The sequence below is a fragment of the Dipodomys merriami genome, unplaced genomic scaffold, assembly GCF_024711535.1.
Source record: "Dipodomys merriami isolate MVZ:Mamm:240054 unplaced genomic scaffold, mDipMer1.0.p SCAF_20, whole genome shotgun sequence".
NCBI classification, from domain to species: Eukaryota; Metazoa; Chordata; class Mammalia; order Rodentia; family Heteromyidae; genus Dipodomys; species Dipodomys merriami.
This window is the reverse complement of record NW_027203382.1, coordinates 17,833,509-17,856,315: the sequence shown is the minus strand read 5'-3', so window position 1 is coordinate 17,856,315 and position 22,807 is coordinate 17,833,509.

Genomic DNA, 22,807 nt, shown 5'->3' with positions numbered 1-22,807 from the left:
TTTTCTGCAGCTTTTAGTTGGGAAGAAAATGTAGGGGAAGAACTCAATTTATCTATTCAAAAACCATTCTAGTTTGTACAATTCTATTATCTGAAGGTGTCTGCTATTTATTTTTTCTTTGCCCTGCCTTATGGTGAATTCAGCTCACCCTTCAAAATTGTTAAATAACTTCCCTTTATAATACATGTATAATATATGTATATATAATATATATATAATGTATATCCCTTCCTTCTTTTGTTTAGATCATCTGTGAGGATATTTCACCCAGTTTAAAAACACTGGTTTGAAATTGTTCCTATATGAAACAATCCACTTAGTCTATTAGTCTATTAGTATGTACAAAGACATGCATTGCACAGTATCAAAATTAGATATTATACTCATGGCCAAGACTGCTTAAAGGTAATCAAGGGGTGAAACTAACAGCCACTGAATGATGACAGAATTTAAAAAAATATTGTAGTGAAGGAAATCTGTTGCAAAGCATTCCAACATGTTTTGGCATAGAGCTACGTTGTTTTCTCATATTCTGCTCTCCCTCCTTCCCTTTCTTTTTTCTTCCTTTACCCCTTTTACTTTCCTTGAACATATATCTGAATGTTCTTTCATACTTTCCTTTCCTTGAAGCTATAGTGAAGTTTTGAATGGCAGCACAAAGCATCTTAAAAGTTCTTTATCTTGATACTTGTTTTCTGTTTTTCTCCTGACAGAAACATAGCAAATGCAAGTATTAAAAGAATCCAGGCATTAGACATTGATGTGTAACTATCGAAAGATAGTTAATTACTGGTTTAGGCTTCAGCAAGACATGTGTAATTATTATGATTTGTGAAGAGTAAGTACCTTCCTATGTTCCTTAGCTATTATTTAAGCTATGGCATATGTCTCTAATGAGCATAATGTTAGACAACCACATTTCTTAACATAATGAATAGGAATCAAATGCAATCATCCATGATGGCTCAGAATTGTTGTTCTTAGAGAATGGATTTAGCCAATGATATTTTATCCAGTATTTTGGTTTAGAACATTACAATTTCCATTATAAAAACTTTTAGATTTTGGATCATTTTTCATACATACTGTTGATTGCAATAATAGGTATTGTTATTGAAGTATTCTGCAAGCAACAGTATTATTACTCATCTATGCTAAAGTTAGCATTTGAGTTCTTAGACCAATATGGTTCAGTGAATAGCTCTTTCCTTTTACATACGTTCTTTGTAACATTAGTCAGTATCTCTGTTGGACAGATTATATGGTGCTTGTTTATTTCTATTATTTAGAATCAGGAGAAACTGATTTGAGTTTTCATTTCTTTCTCTACTCAGAAATTTCTAATTTCACATACATAAATAACAGAATGCATGAGCCACCTCATAGTAACTATTTATATCTTAAAATACATTTCTCCTCCAGTAGAAATTGCCTATAAGAGCAGATTTTTTTTCATTCTAAAATTTAGAAACCTCATGGTCAGTATCAGAGTGAATAAAATACTCTAAGTGATGAATTTTTTTTCCTTTTATCTCATTTCTTATGATCATAATTAATCTTGCTATTTCCTAGTAGCTGATATCAATATTTTGACTACTAAAACAAAATTGGGTAGCTACAATAAGGAAAGTTTTATTCTCAATAAAGTTATAAATTTAATGGGCTTTAGAAAACAAATGAGCTAAAGAAACCTAGATACTCAGGAGGATGAGATCTATGGATCATGGTCTGACTCAGCTCAGGTAGAAAAGTCAATGAGACATCTTAGCAATTAATTTACAAAAAGCTGAAAATAAAGGTATGGCTCAAGTGGCAGAGTGCCAGCCTTGAGTGAAAAAGCCAAACAAGAACACAAGATCCTGAGTTCATGCCCCAGTACCAGCACCCAAAACTTATATTTTCACTTAAAAAGTAGTGAATGAAATTTCATATTAGTTTACTTATTAAATGTCTCTATCAACATGTCCCATTTAGTCATTGATCTGTACATACAATAACCTCAAAATATATGAATCATTGCTTAGAATATCTAAAGCTCAAATTAAGTAATATTGGACTTTAGCCTGTATCTGACAGAAGGAAGATTAATTCTAACAAAAGAAAGGAAAATAAGAGGAGAAAAATATGAGTAACTTCATTTGACTAACACAATTAATAATGAAATATATTAATAATGAATATATTTCTTATATTAAAAGTATTCTAAATACAATATAATATCATAATGAAAATATGAAAGTCAGTGTACAATATAGTAACTAGACAATGTATCACCATGTACCCTAGACTGCCCTCAAGCTCTCTAATTTAACTGGTCCTTCCCACTGCTGGCATTATAGGTACAGAATAACATGTGAGGTTGGTAGGAAAACTTTAATTTGAACTTGTTTTAATTTGATTTACTCTTGAAATGCAAATTCAGGCATGGTTTTTTGGAGAGCAAGGTGAAAAGGCCTCTATCTTCACAGCTGAATTGAAAATTATCAAGAAGAGCTAGAAATTCGCCCATTCTGATCAGATACATGTTATTAATAATATTTAGCATTTTCTGAAGTTTGGGCATTCTCTTATCACTAGGTCATTTCCATCCATTACAATACAATGTGGGTATATATATATATATACACACTATATATCTTAGACTTAAGTAATACACACACACACACACACATACACACACACACACATACATACACATATATGTTGGGTGTTTTTAAATTGGTGTTTGAACTGGGATTGAACTCAGGGCTTGGGCAGTATCTCTGAGATTTTTGTTATTATTGTTAAAGGGTAGCACTTGATTACTTGATTCACAACTCCACTTCTAGCTGTTTGGTGGCTAATTGGAGATAAGTCTCATGAATTTTTCTTGGGCTGACTTCAAACTTTCATGAAGAACAATGGTCTGCTTGATGGACAGGCTGACCAGGATTTTTTAAATGATCTGAAAAATTAATTAATAAAACTTTAATAGGCTCTGTGAAGGTTTTAATATGCTATATCAATACAAGTTGGAAAATCTAAAGACATGTACCAGTATTGCTCATGCATTTTTTTCAACTCACTAATCCCGAGTAAATAGAAAAAGACTTAGTGACATTTTAGTGTATTCAACAATAGAAATGTTAATTAAAATGCTGTATACATTTCTCTTGTTGAAGTTGAGAACATATGAAGTATAAATGAATAAGGTTTAAAGATATTTTATAAAAATGGAATGAAGATCCATAACTTTACTGTGCCTATTGTAAAAACTTATTTCATTCAAAACTATTTCCTCATTTCTACATAAGATAAAACATCCTATCAAAGATATACTATTTTGACAATTAACAAAAATAAAATTGTTTGACCTGTTTTAGTAGCTAGTAAATGGAAGTATGTTTACTCACCGATCTCTTTCTATAATTTATAGCTAGAGTACCTGCCTAGCTACAAACCCCATCATTCATGATATAAAAATATAGATATCTGGTCTGAAAAGTAATACATAAAATCCAGTAAATGCTGAATTGTAAATTGAGTGGTCAGATTTAGAATTTAATAGTTTCTGACATAATTTAAAGTCTGTAAAATTTACCATGAGTTTTAAGGCAAGACATTTTGATATGATTGAAGGCTTAAGTTCCACCCTTTGAAAATATATTGTCAGTGAAAACCATTAAAAAATACACAAATCTGATTTTGTTTTATATCAAATGCACTTAATAGAGGTAATCTCCCAACCAACAGAGGCTGACAAGGCTACATGAAATGTGTTTTCCTTTCTAGGTCATAATCATCCTGTAAGATCAATCTAAATATCACCTTTTACATATGTTTATCTTTTTGTATATCAGTGTTTATTGTTAGTTACTTTGACAAAATATATAGTAATAATTATATATACATATATATATATCTATATATATTTCTGGCTCTCTACTATAACATTGAGCTATATTTGATTTCCACAACTATATTCCCAGTAAAGTCAATTCACAATTAGGAAAGGTATCTGTAAGTAGTTAAGTATTCATATTTGGCAATACATACATGAAGAATGAAATGAAGTAAACAGGATACCAAGAGATATGGGGTGAGATGCTGAGTCTGTCTACTTAGAAGTGACCCTTTTAGCTTTCAGTGTCATAGTTGAGGTTGTATCTTTGGTTTATGTTTCTTCATTTTCCCCTACGTCATACCTTTCATCATTAGTTTGCTTTATAAAGCTCTATATTTTGCCTAGTTTTAACATTTCACATATAAGGGAAAGTATCCAGTAATTTTATTTCTGTGTGCATGAGCATATATCATTTAGAACACTGGTCTCCAGTCTCATCAATATTGATACAAATAGTAGGACATCCCTCTGTTTTAGTCATAATCATATCCAGTTAGGTGTATATACAACACATTTTTATTCATTAGCCATCATAAATAATTCTTCAACAAACATGAGAACATACAAAGCTTATGAGGTAGAAATTTTAACTCTTTTAGATACATACTCATAAGATAAATTCCCAGGTCTTAAGATTGTTCATTTTTAGTTTTCTTAGTACCTGTATATTGACCTATTATGGAGGACTATCAATCTACATCAACATGATATACTAGGAACTCCTTTTCTTCTCACATTTATTAATGTTTTTAGCTCTCCTCTTTTTTATAATAATGTGTGCCAAAGGAGAGGAAGGCTACCAAAGAAACAATGAGGGAAATTTCTAGTCATGGCTAAAGGTGATTTGCTAGATGATCTGTGTGTTTGTGCTGACAACACAGGTCCATCCTGGGGCGCCTATCCCATAGGAACACAGGGGAACATTTTGAGGTTGGAATTTTAGGAAATACATATGAACTTATGTAACAGTGTTTCTAGGCTTGAGAAATTCTAACAATCTGAAATGGCCTGCACTTAGCATGCCTGGCTATAGCATGGAAAAGAAAGTAGCTTCGAAGTAAAACTTATGTAAATTTTCCTTTGGACTATATAGACTCTTTAGAAGGAAACCAGACTGGAGTTATCTTAACCCCTAAAGAGTACATTTATAGTGTAAGTGAGCTACTATACAGAGAGGTTACTGAAGAGCCACTAGCACCAGAGAATTAATGAGATTAGAAGAGATGAGTCAGTTGTGATCAGAGTATATTTTATAGAATAAGACCTATAGGACCTTAATGGATGTTACCATGAAGAGAATAGGGAAACCCCAGCAAACCTTAACTGTTAACTTAATACTGATCATGGCTTTCCAGTTCCACAAATAGATTCCTATAGTAGGAGATTTAAATAAAACCTCATTTTCCTCATTCTTTTTTATGACTTTTATGACATTTGATATTTACTACCAAGAAATGATCACTAATGAACTTAAAAATATATATCTAAAGTAGGCTTATATTCTATTTAAAAATAATACTCCCTTTAAAGACAATTTTGTGATTCTATTATGTTGAATAAAATGAACTCTGACTTCCTACATGAAGTTTAAGCATTATAATATTTTATATATTTGCTCATTTATAGTGAGTCTACACATTTAGAAGGAATTATGGCAAATACAGCAGTCTATCCTTAAACCCAAGCCAGAATCTGGTGATAAAAATAGACTATGATATTATATTATCAGGGTGCAGTTTCTCCAGTTTTATATATAGAACTGTTCTCTAAGTTTAGACAGGTAATACAAACACCACTTCAATGTTTACCTCATATCCAGAAGCTATTTCATAAAGTAAAAGGCGTATTATCTTTTGTCCCAGTGATCCAGGACAAAAAGTAAACAAAACAAAAACACATAAATTTCATTTCCAATGTCACTACTAGACCCTTACCACAGTTTATTTATCTCCTTTTCCATACTCTGTATTTGTCATCATCCCTCATGCATGCTGCCCATGCATTCTCTTTTCTTCAGTTGTCTGGCTTTGTTGTGCTGCCTTCCAGCTACCTGGCCCAGGACTAACATTACCTTCATTCACTGCTATAGGTCCAAGTTCCATCTTCTTCGTTGTAGCCCAGAATTGTCCTATTTACCATGAATCTCTGACCTTCTTCCATAAAGTAAATTGTTAGTAAAAGTACACTACAATGAGAACTACATAGGGAACTTATTTTAACTCAAAACTCAGGCAAGAAATTAAGAGATTTATGCAGATCGAGAGGGCTTTTCCTAAGTGCCCCAAATCCTGTTACTTTGTCCCCTGTACAAAGGAGGAGGTAACAATGTTTGATAGGAAATGTACTCATTACCTTGCTCATGTAACTGTAACCCCTCTGTACAGTATTTTTACAATGAAAACGTATTTAAAAATAGTTGTTATGAACTATGTTATCACATTTACAATATAATATTCCCTATGACATTTAAGGCAAGGTCATTTCTTTCATCTATGTAGAAAAAATGGACTAAGAAATAGTTTAGGGCATACGCTCTCTCCTTTGCATAATTAGAAATAAAGATTCTAGAATTGTCCTTTTTTCTTTTCTTCTCTGAAGAAATTGAGGATAGTCAGTGAAGAAGTAAAGTAAAACTGTAGCTATTTATAATAAAAAAATGAAAATTTGGGGGAGGCTGGGAAGGGATGTGAAGGGTAAACAAAGGAGGAGGCTGCAATGCTTGATAAGAAATGTACTCATTATCTTGCCCATGTAATTGTAACCCCTCTTTACAGTATGTTCACAAAAAATAAAAATGAAAATTAAAAAAAATGAAAATTCATTGGAAACTAATTTGGGATGAGAAGAATCCAGAGAATTTATCTAAGATATCTATTTGAAAATAACATTTGAAGAACAATATTAGGTTTAAGTTTCCAATTTTTAATTTAAGAATTTAAAACCTAACCAACTGGTATTTAATCATTAGATCTGTATATTAAGAGCATAATATTCGAAAGAATTGTTAAAGTGTCCGTTATATTCATGGATTTCATTTCAACATAATTAATAGAAATAGACTTGAACTTGAGGCTAAATAATAACTTTAAAATATTAGAGAGTGAAAAAAATGATCTATTTGGGCACTGGTGCTGAGGATTAAAAGAAATAAAATTAATAAGTAAGATGTGAGATTGGTATGTGAATAAAAAAGAAATAACTAAAAAAATCCAGAAAAATAACCATATAATTTAACATTTTTCAGTGTAAATAAAATGAAGAGAGATGGGAAAATTAAAATTATGTTTGGTATTTCTTGACTGGTAAATCTTACAGAAGAGTGAAAATTTAGAGATGGTTAATCACTTGATAAAAATCTTTCCTAGAGGAACATACATACGGCTTTCCAAGTTTACATTCCCACTAATAGTATAATAGAGTTCCCTTTTGAACACATGCATCTACTATATGTTATTGTTAGTTTTCTTGATATTGGTCATTCTGACTGAGATGAGTTGGGATCTCAATGTTCTTTTGATTTGTATTTTCTTCATGGCCAAAGACGTTGACCATTTCTTTGTAGGTCTGTTGGACATTTTTATTTGTTCATCTGAGAAGTCTCTTTTTAAGTCTTTAATCCATTTATTAATTGGATTGTTGTTGCTTTGAAGATTTACTTTTGGATGGTATTTTTTTTTAAATTTAATTTTATTTTATTTGTGAACATACTGTACAGAGGAGTTACAATTACATGGGCAGGATAATGCGTACATTTCTTACCAAGCATTGCACCCTCCTCCTTTGTTTACCTTTCACATCCCTTCCCAGCCTCTCCCCTCCCCCCATCCCAATCCTTCTCCTTCCGCCCCGCCCCCCCCCCCCCCCCCCCCCCGCACCGGTGTTGTAAAGCTCGTTTTGGACATGACAACTTGTACTTCTCATTGTTGCAACAGGTCCACCTGTATCCTTAAACAACTGGTTTTTCCCCATCTCCTCCACAAGTTATACTGACATCAAATATAGTGAAAGCAGGGGTTATACTGTGGGGGAGGGACATACAAAGCAACAAAGAGATAATCTTATAAATGCATTAGAAACACATGCATGAAAGAAAAAAACATTAAAATAGACATCTAAGGGTTCATTTTCCTGACATCACATTATCTGACCTTTTCCGCTTGACTCATACATATACTAGATATTACAAATAAGGGAAACCATGGGACCTATGTTTCTTTGGGCCTGGCTTACTTCACTTAATATAATTTTTTCCAAGTTTTTCCATTTCCTAACAAATGGGGCAGTGTCATTGGGTGGTATTTTTTTAGCTCTTAACATACTTTAGATATTAAGCCCTTGCCTTGTGTATAGCTGGTAAAAAAAAAAAAAAAAAAAAAAAAAAAAAAAAACTGCTCCCATTCTGAGATCTTTCTACTTAGTTTGTTAGCTATGACCTTTGCCATGTAGAAACTTGTAGGTTTGATGAAATCCCAATTTGGCTTTCTTTGATGTATTGTGATTCTGGATCTTGACTGAGAAAGTTCTGGCCTGTACCTAAGAGCCCTAGTGTTTCCCTTACAAGCTTCCCTATGACCTAGCAAGTCCATTCTTACTCATTTATCCAATAGAGCACAGACAAGACTCACTAAAGTGACCAGCACACCCATGTTCAATGAAATATTATTTACCATAGCCCACATATGGAATAAGCACTGTTGCTTCTCAGTGATAAATGGATCAAGGAAATGTGGTATATGTGAATAATGGTAGTGTACCATCCATATTGTGCCATTTTGAAAGGAAATGAATAGTCTTGGCAATATTATATTAAGTGAAGTAAGCCAGACTCAGAGAAACAGGTTGCATGGCTTCTCTTATTTGCAGTTGTTAGAATGTGCCTATAAATCTACAAGTAAACACACTGGGTGGTAAGCAAGTGTTACAAATGAATTAATTGAAGTGTAATAGAATATAAAGAGCACAAATAGTGTAATTCTTTAAAAAGACCCAACTCTTTTAGCTCTCAATAAAATTAATAAGAGGAAATAGGCACTTGCAAGAGGGAAGGGTGGGATCAAAGGAAAGGGGTAGAAGAATGAAGGACTGAATGTGGGAGAATGCAGGCAATATTTCATTGTATATAAGCACAGAAGTGAGAAAAATAAAGGATAGGATGGATTGAAGAGAGGGAAAATGTTGGGAAGGAATGACACAGATCAAGATGCATTGTCCACATGAATTGGTTTGTTAAACGGCAAAATAATCCAATATACTACCAAGTTAAGGGAAAAGGTAGATTGGGAGGGGAGAATGAGAATTCTGGAAAGGGTACATTGATCCATATGCACTGAATTCATAAACTGCTTCAGAGAAGGGAAACTGCTTTGCACAACTACCTAAAGACAATAAAATATTAAAAATGTTTGATACTAAATAAAATAAATCTTACATTAGTAAAATTCCTAGGGCATTGTGAAACTTAAAGGCATTAACTAACATTTAGTAACACTTATCTCTCTTACCCCACATATGACATTAATCCTTCCAAAATGCAAAAACTGTCATATAATGACCTCCTTTTTCACAAGTTTATATGCCCTTGTCTTCCTATATTTTCATGAACATAACCACATAAAATGTTTTTCAATACTCTAATGAACCATTTATTGTATTATAACAACAGTAACAATGTTTATGTCTTTTGTGTTAAAGGAGGTTTTTTAAAATTTATCTATTGAGATGTAAGTGATACACAGTAAATTACATGCCTGAGTAGTGTGCACTATGGTAAGATTTGGCATATCTAAAACTTGTGAAACTTTCACCTCAATCAAGATAGTGCACATTCATCATTCCACAGTTCTTTCTTGTACTTTGCTACTTCCTAGACAACCACTGATTTTGTGCTATCACTTACCTGGTTTTCATGTTCTTGAAATTTGTATAGATGAAACTAAACTATAAATGCACACTTTATAAAGTCTTCCTTCTTTTTTCTTTTTTATTCATAAGTTTTTTTTATTGTGAAAATACTGTACAGAGGTGTTACAATTACATGAGCAAGGAAATGAATACATTTCTTATCAAGCATTGTTGCCTCCTCCTTTGTTTCTCCTTACCATCCCTGCCCTCCAATTTGCCCCCTCACCCTCCAACTTCCCCCAACCCCTACCAAAGTTGTAAAGTTGGTTTTTCAACATAATGTCTTGTCCATCTCATGCAGTGGGTCCACCTGTGTCGTATATAAACAATTTTTTCCCTTCCCCTCCACAAATTACACCAATATCAAATTTGGTGAAAACAGGGGTTATACCTTGGGGGACTGACATACAAAGCAACAAAGAAATCATCGTATAAATATGTTAGATACAACAGCAAGAAAGAGAAACAATTTGAGTCTTTATCTTGGGGTTCATTTCACCTAACATTAACTTGTCTGACAGTTTCTGCACCAGAATCAACTCCAAATGGATCAAAGACCTCCGAGTCAAGGCAGACACCTAAAAACATTACAGGAAGGAATAAAAGAAACCCTAACTCTTCCTTCTTTTATTCAGTGCTATTGAGGTTGTTCTGTTTTATGTGTATTTAGTACTTTATGGGATGATTATATTTCAGTGTATGAAGGAACTAAAATTTGTTCATTTATTTGCCTTTCTCTGAGAGTTTTTGTCAGACTATAGTTATTACAATTAAAACTATTAGAAGTAGTTAAGGGGCAGTAGTTTGTATGGGTGTGTGTTTACATATTTTTATTTTTAATTGTTTTTTTATATTTTTTATTTTTAATTGTTAATTATTTTTAATTTTAGTTTTAATTGTGGCAGTACTGAGGATTGAACTCAGGGTTTCAATCTTGCTAGGCTGGCATACTTAGATGAGCCATGCCACCAGCCCAACTTTTTACTGGTTATTCTTAATATGAAAGTTTCATTTCCTTTTAGGCTCCAGGATCCACTAGAATCTATTGGAAAGATTCCTGTCATTGCTGAGTTTACAGGTGTGCACTAGTTTGAATGGTTTACCCACTGGAACATGGAGTGTCATGCATTTATCTCTTTGATCTGTGTTGGTACTGAGAACCTCCCAGTCTCAGCCTTAGACATAGTTTGGGATGACAAGATAAAGCCACCAGAGTCCAACTTGCTTCCAGGTCTCTTGAGAAATCTAAGAATTGAATACCTAGATCATATTGGAGCTGTATCTTTTAACATTTCAAGAAATGTCTAAATTATTTTGCCAGAGTTGTGGTATTTTAAATTCTCAAAAATACTGTGCATATTTAGGCTATTCTCAAAGGTGTATAGTATTCAATAACATTTGTGTTCATTTTTCTTTAATGACTGATAAATTCTACAACTCAACAATCTATGGTAATATGCTTGAACAAGTATGTTTGTTTTTACATGTATTTATTTATTTATTTATTTAGGTAGTGTATCTTGAGGATCCCTCATATATTCAGGAAACAAGTTCTTTACAAAATATAATATTTATAATCATTTTCTCACAGAATTTTGTTTGTCTTTTTATAATGTTTTCTTTTAGCTGGGCGCTGTTGACAAGCACCTGTAATCCTAGCTACTCAGGAAGCTGAGATCTGATGATCAGGATTCCAAGCCAGCTCAGGCAAGAAAGCCCATATCTCCAATAAGCTATCAGAAGAGCTAGAAATGGTGCTGTGGTGCTATCCTTGTATCCTTGAGCACAGAGAAGCTCAGGGTCAGAGTCCAGGCCCAGGTTCAAGCCCGGGGACCAACAAAGGAAAAGGTTTTCTTTTATGGTTTCTTCTGCGAATTTTATAGTTCCAAACTTGATGTAGGTTTAGAACATATTTCTCAGTCTAGTTAATTCTTTATTTTTAATTTCCCCCTTCCCTCTTCTTTTTATCTTTCTCGCTTTCACATTTCTCTTTCATACTTCCTTCCTTCCCTCCTTCCTTCCCTCTTTCCTTCCTTCCTTTCTTTCTTTTTCTCTCTTTCTTTCTTCCTTTCCTTCTTTCTTTCCTTCTTTCCTTCCTTCCTTCCTTCCTTCCTTCCTCCCTCCCTCCCTCCCTCCCTCCTTCCCTTCTTTCTTTCTTTCTTCTTTCTTTCTTTCTTTCTTTCTTTCTTTCTTTCTTTCTTTCTTTCTTTCTTTCTTTCTTTCCTTCCTTCCTTCCTTCTTTCCTTCTTTCTTTCTTTCTTTCTTTCTTTCTTTCTTTCTTTCTTTCTTTCTTTCTTTCTTTCTTTCTTTCTTTCTTTCTTTCCTTCCTTCCTTCCTTCCTTCCTTCCTTCCTTCCTTCCTTCCTTCCTTCTTTCTTTCTTTCTTTCTTTCTTTCTTTCTTTCTTTCTTTCTTTCTTTCTTTCTTTCTTTCCTTCTTTCTTTCTTTCCTTCCTTCCCTCTTTCTTCCTGCCTCTTTGCCTTCTTTCCTGATTGTTTATCTACCTGCATGTTAATTTTGGGTTATTCAGACATTTGCTGAAAGACAATCTTGATATTAATATTGTCTTTGCATTGTCTCAAAAACGATCACCTTACTGACTGTATTTGTGTTTGGTGATTTTTGTATAACTCCATGTGTTTGTTTGATGTGCTCATCTGTCTGAATCAATATTATATTGTCTTGGTCATATTGACTACAGCTTTCTAGGATGTTTTAATCAGAGGGTTTTAGTCTTACAAACTTGTAATCCTTCATGTAATTTCATTGCTAATTCACAAATTATTTGCCTTGCCAGGTGAATTTTATAATTGTAATTATTTCTACATAAGAGTCTTTCATGTTAACTATTTAGAACACTAGAAAAGGACTGACATCTTAACAACACTATGCCCTTTAAGTCATATACATGCTAGGATTTTCCTAATTTTACTTGGGTAAAAATTTGAAATTATCTAATGGATATTTTGTAGGTTCAAGTGCACTGGTGTTTTATGTCTTTGTGTATTAATGCCTATAAAACTTATGTATTTGATAACATAGAATAGTATTTAGTTTAAGTTTTAATAGTGCATAGCTGGTGTTTAGAAATATATTTGATTATTTATGTTTGTCTTGTTATTCTGGGTAGCCTTAGATGCTACTTTATCTAGTTCTCAACTCCTTGTCTAAAGTGACTCACATGTTATCTACAAATAAAGATATATTTATATCTTCCCAGTCTCCATGCATTTTCTTTTATTTTCTGTGTGTGTGTATGTTTGTGCATTGTGCTGGGCTTACATACTTATCTTACCTTTAGTACAAGGTTGAATTGGAGTGTTAAAAGCACACATGCTTGTCTTCATCATTGTATGTTTGAAAGCACAAGTGTTCCTTATATAATATTTAATCCGTTTCAAATCTATTCAGTATCATTTTCATATTACAAGTTAAAATTGTTATCCTTGGAATTTCTATTTAATTTTTATTCCTTATTTGACTATGTATTTGATATTCCCAATATCATTATAATACTATTTGATGTATTATAAATATATTACTTTAAATGTACATTTCTAAAACTTAAATTTCTTTGTGTCATTTTGACAGATTGATTTCTCTCATTATGAGTTTTATTCACTTCTTCATTTACATGTCTAGTTTAGAATTTGCTGGCTAATTGGAGATAAAAGTCTGACAAACAATTTGTTTGCCCTGTATCATTTCAAATACCAATCCTTAGATCTTGGCCTCCTGAGTAGCTGTGATTATAGGAAACAGCTTTGAGCACCTGGCTTCTTTTGATATTTTTATATATTTTTTCTTTGAATGTAAATTGATTGAAAATTACCAAATTTGGAAATTTTATTTAACCTTAATTTCTGTGTTAAAATATAGAAATTTAATCACTTATTCTTGTCTAAATTTTTATTTCTCTATTTCCATTTTCTTTTGAGATCAAATATGAATCCATTAATAAAATACTCTTTCATTGATGATTAGCATTAATGTCTACTAAAATTTTCACAAAAGGATGATTTCTTGATAGATTTTTGGTTACACTTTCTTATTTGTTCTTCAAATTTTTACATTTTTGGTTTTAATTATTTTCCTAGAAAAAACACATTGCTTAAATTGATATATTTTGTGGCTAGCAAGACAAATGACTTAGAAAACATACCTGTATAGATGAAATGCCTGGAATTAAACTAATACCATTATCAAGTTGATGTATCTTCTGTAATTCGGTTTTATTTGTTAAACTTAGTTGTAGAGGTGGGAGGGAAGGGATTGTAGGGGAAACACAAAGGAGGAGAAAATAATGCTTGATTGGAAATGTACTCATTACCTTGCTCATGTAACTGTAATCCATCTGTGCAGTATTTTTACAATAAAAAACATTAACAATATTTCATCTAGCAAACCAAGTGAAACACCAGTTGTCTGATATTTCCTACTGCCATTGCTGCCCTTGTTTGGGGAAATAGATGCACATTTTGCTCATTTAGAGAATTATCAGTCTTGTTAAAAGAATCAAAAAGAATATAGTAACTGCAGATTTTGAAAATGTATACACATAAGGATAAGTACATAAGGTGTATGTTTGCACTTTCCTGAGCATTCATAAACAGATCTCACGTAACAATGAAGTGAAAGATCATATAAAAAGGAAGAGCAGATTCTTAATAATAACAAAACCATAATTACTGAAGGTTTTCTCATGAATTAATGGATTTTTATCACCAGAACCAGCCAAGTAAAATCAAATTATCAAGTATGAGTGATTTTGTTAAAGATTCAGGCTCTTAAGAAGGTTGGAATCAATGACCTTCACAATCCATTCAAATTAAAAGTAGGTAAGAATTAAATGCACACAGGAGACAATTGTCCTAGAATAAAAGCAATCCTTTTGGCTCTTCTCCATTTTGATACATTAAATGAAAAGTTCAGCCTCCTTAGCCTTAAGCTTTTTTTTTACTCCTCTTCTAACCCAAATTATGATGCAAACCTTATGTCTTAACAGATTGAAGCAAGCACTGGGCAACTCGTACTCTGCCCTGTTGTATATTTTGTTCTACCAAACAAAAGATCAGGCTGTGTATTTTTTTTTTTTTTTGCTCATGAAATTTATAATGAGTTATCTCCTCATACTCTGATTAAATGAACTAAAAGTGACTAATTGGTCATTTTTAACTAAATTCTGATTTTATCATTTGATTCAGTATATATCACAATATTTTACATACAATTCTCCACTTTAATCACATTGGATATTAAACAATTCAGTATACAACACTTTCCCACAGTCTCAATTTTCTACTTGGGTCAGATAGTCACATATATACTACATATACCTGACCAGGTGGCAGAGATCTTTTTGTCATTGACTATAAATCATTTACTTTAATCATAACTTCTCCACTTTTTATACATGGGTGCATACTTTGATCTCTAAACTTCAATCTCGGAGTCATTTTTCAAGTGACTCTGTTATGCTCTTCCATTTGGAAGCGAATTCACATTTCCTGCGTCTGTGAGATATGCCATGGAACTTTCAATCTATTTCACTTAACGATTTTGTTGCTCAAGAGGAAAGCTATAGCAATCATTATTTGTGATATACATTTACCAAGAAAAGGAACAGCTCTGACTAGTTGTGTGATTCATCATCTTCTTTAATGGAACATTAACAAGAAGCAAATTTCAAGGCAAATTATACATCTCTGCTTTTATCTCTTACTATGTTTGCACAGTTTTGAGTTAAGCTGTTCAAAATCAACAACAACAAAAAGCACAAAAAGTGTATTGAAGGAAAGTTAGGTTTTCATACAAATAAAAATATCGTTTTTATCATTCAAGAAAAATTAAATATCTTGAGCAAAACAATAGAAATAGATTATCTTTTATAATTTTAGAGGTATGTATTAGAAATATAAATTAGCAATGAAAACACAAGTGTTCTGTATGTTTCAACTTACTAGAAACTCATTTTTAAATGTAATCTTCATAACTAATCTTAGTATTCTTTTTATTTGTTTTGCTCGAGAAACTTTATTATAAAACTTCCTTAGATTTTGAAATTTGAACTTGGCTCTTCTATTAAGAATTGGATTTCTTCTAAAATATTAAAATACTAGGAACCAATAAAGACTTTTAAATAAAGAATTCTATGATCAAAGTAATTATCTTCAAAGTTTTTTTCTCATATATATCTCTCTCAATGACTTAATCATTTAAATAAATTAAGTATTAGAGCTTTGTTCCAATTGTCTTTGTCTTTTATTCCTTAGAGAAAACTATTAATGATGATAACATAATATCTATCTATCTATTTATCCACACACAATAGTATACCTTTCAGAAGGTGGGTGTAATTTAGAGGTAAGCAAAGGTCAACTGTTATTGCATGATGAAAATCAATTTTTTCTCCTTTTATTGCATGAATTATCCATATAATTATGGAAACTTTGAAGATTAATTCTTTTACTTATAAAGTAATGTAATTGTAACAGAGACCTTACATTCAGAGACTATAAGGACAAAGCCAAGGAAAGAGGGTCTTTAAAGGCAAAGGGCATCAAGCAATCAGTGGTTAGGATGGAAAAATCAGCTGAAGTGGCTTCTAGACAATTCTACTTGTATTCTTCTTAAAGCAGTTTTGTTGAAATGAGAGTAAAAGTTAAGTGATGACTAGGAGATAAAGGCTGTGGTTCCATGACCTCAAATTATCAAAATAATCACTACCTTTCAGAAAGTTATGTGTCATAAATTTGGAAGTCGTAATGTATGCAACTAAAAGAAGAGCAGCCTGCTCCAAAAACACCTACAGACCTAAAAAAAAGAGGTGGCAGAAAGCATGAATGTCGAGCTAGAACTCTTTCTTTGTTCCTTTCTAATAAATTAATAAACATGCAACTTTAGTATTAAATTACCATGTTTTAAATATTTAAATTGCTTCCTATTTTCTGTATTAAAACTTGATTAAATGTTAGGTACTAGGCATGTCTTCTAGCAAAGTTGTTTCATATGAGAAAATATCATATCAGAATTTCATGCAACAAGATAACTAATGAGTTTCTTAAAATATCTCATGGGATCACCTGGAATGAAATGTGTACTAAAGACAAAGTATTAGAATCTTGGTTACATAGAAAGACCCTGTCACAAAAAGAAACAACAATTACAGAAAAAATTGATAGAAACAAGTAAGTTCTGTAGCACGACATTATAATAGAGATGATAAATCAAATACTGTGATAAGGGTCAGAAACTTTTGAGTGAATAAGATTTTTACAGAAAGAAAATAGCTTCATTTGGTTCTAAACTCTCATGTCAAGAAATTACTATATAGTTAAGGAATTATTATACTCTAATAACCACAATTTCTCATAGATCTGCAGTCAAAGAAGCTGATTTAACCAGAAATCAAATGTTACTTGAATTTAATTCAGTCTTCCAGGGATTCTATTTGAAATTTAATGCATTGAGTAGGAATTGCACAAGCCCTGAGAAATAAAATGAATGAAAATATTGAATGAATGAAATTAAAATATTTCCCATAATATTTCAAGAACTGATGACTCATTTTGTCAGAAGAAGCAACCTTACTTATTACCACTTGGCTTGTACTCCAGGCACTAACTTTTGGGCTTGCTTTGAATAAAGAATGGTGTGATTATATCCTAAATAATTAATATGTAAGTTACTTTAAAGCTAGCTAACAAGTGAAATGGTAACTCTGCTTTTCTTTGTGCCCTTTCATTTCAATTAATCCTATTACATACCTCATGCAGTGTCATATTTCCATATAGGGATATTAACGCACTTTAGTGATATTTATCCAATATATTCTTTGTAACTTCTCACTCTCTTTTCCCTTTCATTCTGCTTTCCCTTGTGCTTTCATGATCTTGCTCTACTTGATAAAAGAAAATCTGGGGAAATATGGAATATTTGTCCTTGTATGACTGGCTTATTTTAATTAATAAGATGACCTCCATTTTTCCATTTCCATCCACTGTATAACTTCAGTCTTCTTAATGGTATAATTGAATTTCTATTGTTGTGTTTGTGTGTATATTACATTTTTAATTCATTTATTCACTTGTAGGCATCTATGTTAATTTTATAATTTGGCTATTCTGAATACAAAAAGCATGATTACACACACACACACACAGATATAATAGGGAGGCAAGAGAGTGAGAGAGACAGAGAGAGAGAAAGAAGAGGGAGAGAGAGAAAGAGAGAGAGAGAGAGAGAGAGAGAGAGAGAGAGAGAGACTTCTGTAATGATCTAATTTGGATATATTCAGAAATAATAGAGTTGAGTGTCATCAGACATCATGAGCTCTGATTGTTTTTTTTTCTTCAGGTCCCTAGGATCAGCTTAGTATTAAATGATTAACCTCTCTCAAGAGGACACTTGCTGATATCTATTTGAGATATGTAAAAAGACTAAAATGCTTTTTTTCTCTAATGCTATTCTGAAACACAAGAGGAGTCACTGTCAGACAATCACCCTACCGGATTTAAGGAATAACTGCTATTTTCTACCGATCTGTTTTCATCAGGTTTATCTGGCTTACTTGTGGTTGTAGGTTCAGATTAGATTCCTCCTTAAAGAGCCAAATTTGGAGCTGTACTCTATTTCTACCTACTATCTATACATTATTTTCTCTCTTTTTTTTTTAATTGTATTTTATTTTATTTGAGAACATACTGTACAGAGGGGCTACAATTACATGGGCAGGATAATGCATACATTTCTTACCAAGCATTGCAGCCTCCTCCTTTGTTTACCCTTCACTTCCCTTCCCCGCCTCCCCCCTCCCCCCACCCAATTTTACCCCCCTCCCCCCACCCAATTATACCCCCCTCCCCCCCCACACCGACATTGTAAAGCTGGTTTTGACATGACATTTTGTACTTCTCATTGTTGCAACAGGTCCACCTGAATCCTTAAACGACTTGTTTGTCCCCATCTCCCAGCAGTATGGAGGTTCCTCAAAAGACTTCACATAGATCTCCCCTATGATCCAGCAATCCCACTTTTGGGCATTTACCCAAATGTTTACAAACAAGACCACACTAAAGCTACCAGCACAACTATGTTTATTGCAGCATTATTTACCATAGCTAAGACATGGAACCAACCCAGATGCCCCTCAGTAGATGAATGGATCAAGAAAATGTGGTATATATACACAATGGAATTCTATGCCTCCATCAGAAAGAATGACATTTCCCCATTTGTTAGGAAATGGAAAGGTTTGGAAAAAATTATATTAAGTGAAGTAAGCCAGGCCCAAAGAAGCATAGGTCCCATGGTTTCCCTTATTTGCAATATCTAGTATAGGTATGAGTCAAGCGGAAAAGGTCAGATAATGTGATGTTAGGAAAATGAACCCTTAAATATGTATTTTAATGTTTTCGTTTCTTTCATGCATGTGTTTCTAACGCATTTTTAAGATTATTTCTTTGTTGCTTTGTATGTCCCTCCCCCACAGTGTAACCCCCGCTTTCACTATATTATTTTCTCTTTTTAAGCTGCCCTATCACCACTGCTTCTTACTTTTTTAAGAAATTATGTAAAGAGTTCCTGTCGTCACTTTCTTGAATCATAGTTCTCTGTCTCTTTCTTTCCTTGTACTAAAATCTTTCCTTTGTTACCCTCATCTTTCTCATTCACATTCACAAAGAAGAAATCTTCAACATCTTGTCCTTTTTTCATCATTTCTGCATAAAATCATAGTTTTCTAATTGAAAGAATTAAAGGCTTGAACATTACTACGTCCATTAACCTGGATATATGGGAGAATGTTGCTGGAATTTGTGGGTATAGGTTCCTTGAGAAATAAAATTATAATCTGTACAAAAGTCAGATTATATTTTGCCTCAGGCTCCAATATCACTTTGTTTAGTCACCTCTGCTATACTATATAATGTCATTTTTGCTATAATATCACTTGAAGAAAAGGATTTTGCTGTGTAAAATATATTGTTTGCAATGTGACATATGTAAAAATAAAGAAAGGTTGTGGAAAAGAAAAAAAGACAAATGTACATCTACATACAGTGAAATTTGTCAGGGAAACCTGGACTGACAACTTGACTAAAACATCTTAAGTTGTTGTAACATTGCTTAACAGGCTAAGTCTTGTACCTACATATAATTTATAATAAATAAAAAAGATGATCATAAAATCATTCTGGATTTATTGCATGAATGGGAATTTGCAGTTTCAATTAAATGTGGGACATGTAACCACTTTTACATCATCTTTTCTTTTAGGAAGTGCAAGGTTACTTATGTAATGTATACACATTTAAACATAAATTAACAAAAGATTTCACCATCTTCTTGAACTGCCTCATAATCTATCTTCTATTGATCAAAGATAGAAATCACTCCCAGTTTTATTTCACTGGGCATGATATGCTATCAAATACTACATTCCCTGGCAGCCAAAATACTATAAATTATACACATATGATTTCTGTAATGGGATTATGACAAGGAACACAATCAGAATATTTATTCTTATTAATAAGGATAGTTGTAGTCCAGAAGTGAATATGCAGCTATTAAGTGGTATAGTCTTCTCTTCTCATGTTTTATACTGTTTTATTCATGATGCTTTTATCATCTGTATATATAATTTTTGGATTATTTTTAGTGTCAGGGTATTTGTACTAAGTAATAATACCATCATATAAGCAATCTTGTAGTCTTGACATTAGGACCTGCTTAAATTTCTGAAACTTTAGACTAACCATCAAACTACAAAATAATAAGTGGTTATGTTATTCCACAGTGATTACTTCTTATTATCAAAGAGTGAACATTGCAGAAGGTGGAATTACTACTCGTGTTTTATTTGTGGTTCTGTAAAAAAACACTCATCACATAGATAATGATACATTTGAAAGAATAACCACAGTATAATTAGGGCAAGTGCTCAAAGTTCATTGTCCTTAAAATTTAAGAATTAAGAACTCAGTCATCCATTATGAAAAAAACTTGGTAATTTGAGGAATGGATACAAGTGAAGAAAATAGAAAAAGGGACAGCTTTAAGACAGTTATAAAGACCAACACTTCTTTATGACTCAAGACTATTAAATTGAACAGCTTTTTTTTTTCAAATTTCCTTCTTTTTTAATTCTATTGTCTTCCTTTATTGTTTTGCCTTAGTATTTATATTTTGATATATTGATTATATATTTGATATATTTGATTATATTTGATATATCGGGTTAGATGATTTAATAATTTATTCTTTAAATAAGAAACATTAATTATTGTAAGGGAACAGCTGACACTAAAGGAAATATACTCATCTGATTCACGTAATTGTAATTCCACTATACATCACCTTTACAATAACAATAAAGTAAATTAATTATACAAAATGAATTCTTGTGGAAAAGGCACTGGAACCTTGTGTATATAATTCCAGATATTTTCAATATAAAATTATAGAGATTTTTTTAGGTGGTCTCAGGTAAAAGGCTTTGAAATTCCATCTTAATTAAGAATTGACGATGGAGGCACATGCTTGCCATTCCAATTATGGGAATCTGAAATAAGAAAGCTGGGCATTCTAGGACAGCTCGGGCAAAATTTGCAAGATCCCTTATAAACAGAAAGTATTAGCTATGGTGGCAAGTGCCTGTCAGCTCATCTGTGACAAGAAGCATAAATACAAAGATTGTAGTCCAGGCTAGCCCTGGCAAAAACTGAGACCCTATCTCAAAAATACCAAAGTCAAAAAGGGCTGGTATGATACAGTATGATACAGAATAGCAAGTTGGAAGCATTTAGTTCAAATCCCACAATGGTCAATAAATGAGTGAATAAATGAAAAATCACTGTGACTAAACATAGGAATGAATACCATCCAGCAATGAATAAAATACTTGCTGGGAATTTATGAAGCAAATTTTTGGAGAAATGGTGAATGCTTTCTTTTCATAATGCATAATTTCTTGCCTAGATGATGTTCTGATATTATAAATAGAGATAGTGATTGTTTAGAATTCAACTATACATATAAGGACATTTACACAGATTTGCTCAAAGCAAAGAGGCTATTTGATATAATCAGATTCCATTTCATCTTTGTTGTAGAAATTAAAAATCTCAGAATAGCATTCTTTATGAGACAAGAGTCTGGTTATAACTTAAATTCCACAAATTATATGCCCACATATAAATTGGAAACACTAGAGGGGCAGACAGAGATCAAGTAGTGCCAGGTTTTTTACTATTTTTATTATCTGTTTACAAGCAGAGTAGCGACAATATGATCTTGTGGCAAAATTCTAGTATCCATCCTTTGAATTTCTATATCTAGAGAAGTAGTTGAGGCAGAACAATGGTAGAATGTTATGTCCAATAACAATGAGCAACTCATGTATGTCGAGAAATGGGTTGGCAGCACAGCAGAGGAAACAACAGTTCCTGAATGCAATTTCATGATTCACATTATAGCATGGCAGGTTGGTTTTCATCTCGGTCATTTAATAGTGTTCTCAAAAGTAGTATCTCCCTGGAACATTAGCTCTGTAGATTTCTGTTATTCATGGGGCCTATCTTATGTCCCATTTATTCATGCCTTCTAGTGATTTTGAAAGTAACTAGCTACCTCTATTAAATCCCTCTCTACCTAATTTCCATTTGTTCTATATTTTACATTGAAGATTACTCATTACCTGAAAAGAGTTTATTAATGGGAGTCTTTTATTCTTCTGGAGATCTTCTCAAAATGTTTCAAAATGTAAAATATAAAAATGTGTGTATTTGGAAAGAGTTTTGCAATAGAAACCAAGAAAAGGTTAATCATCTTGGAAAGTACAGATATAAGGATTTGAAGTTCCTGAATAATTCACAGAATTGGATATTAATTTAGGATGAAGTAAAACAAAATAAATATTTGTAGTGGAAAGATGACAGAAGTAATTTACATGTTCAGTGTATTTTACAATGACATTTTAAAAATAAAAACTTGTTTTAGTCCTTGTATCTACCCTTGACACAGGG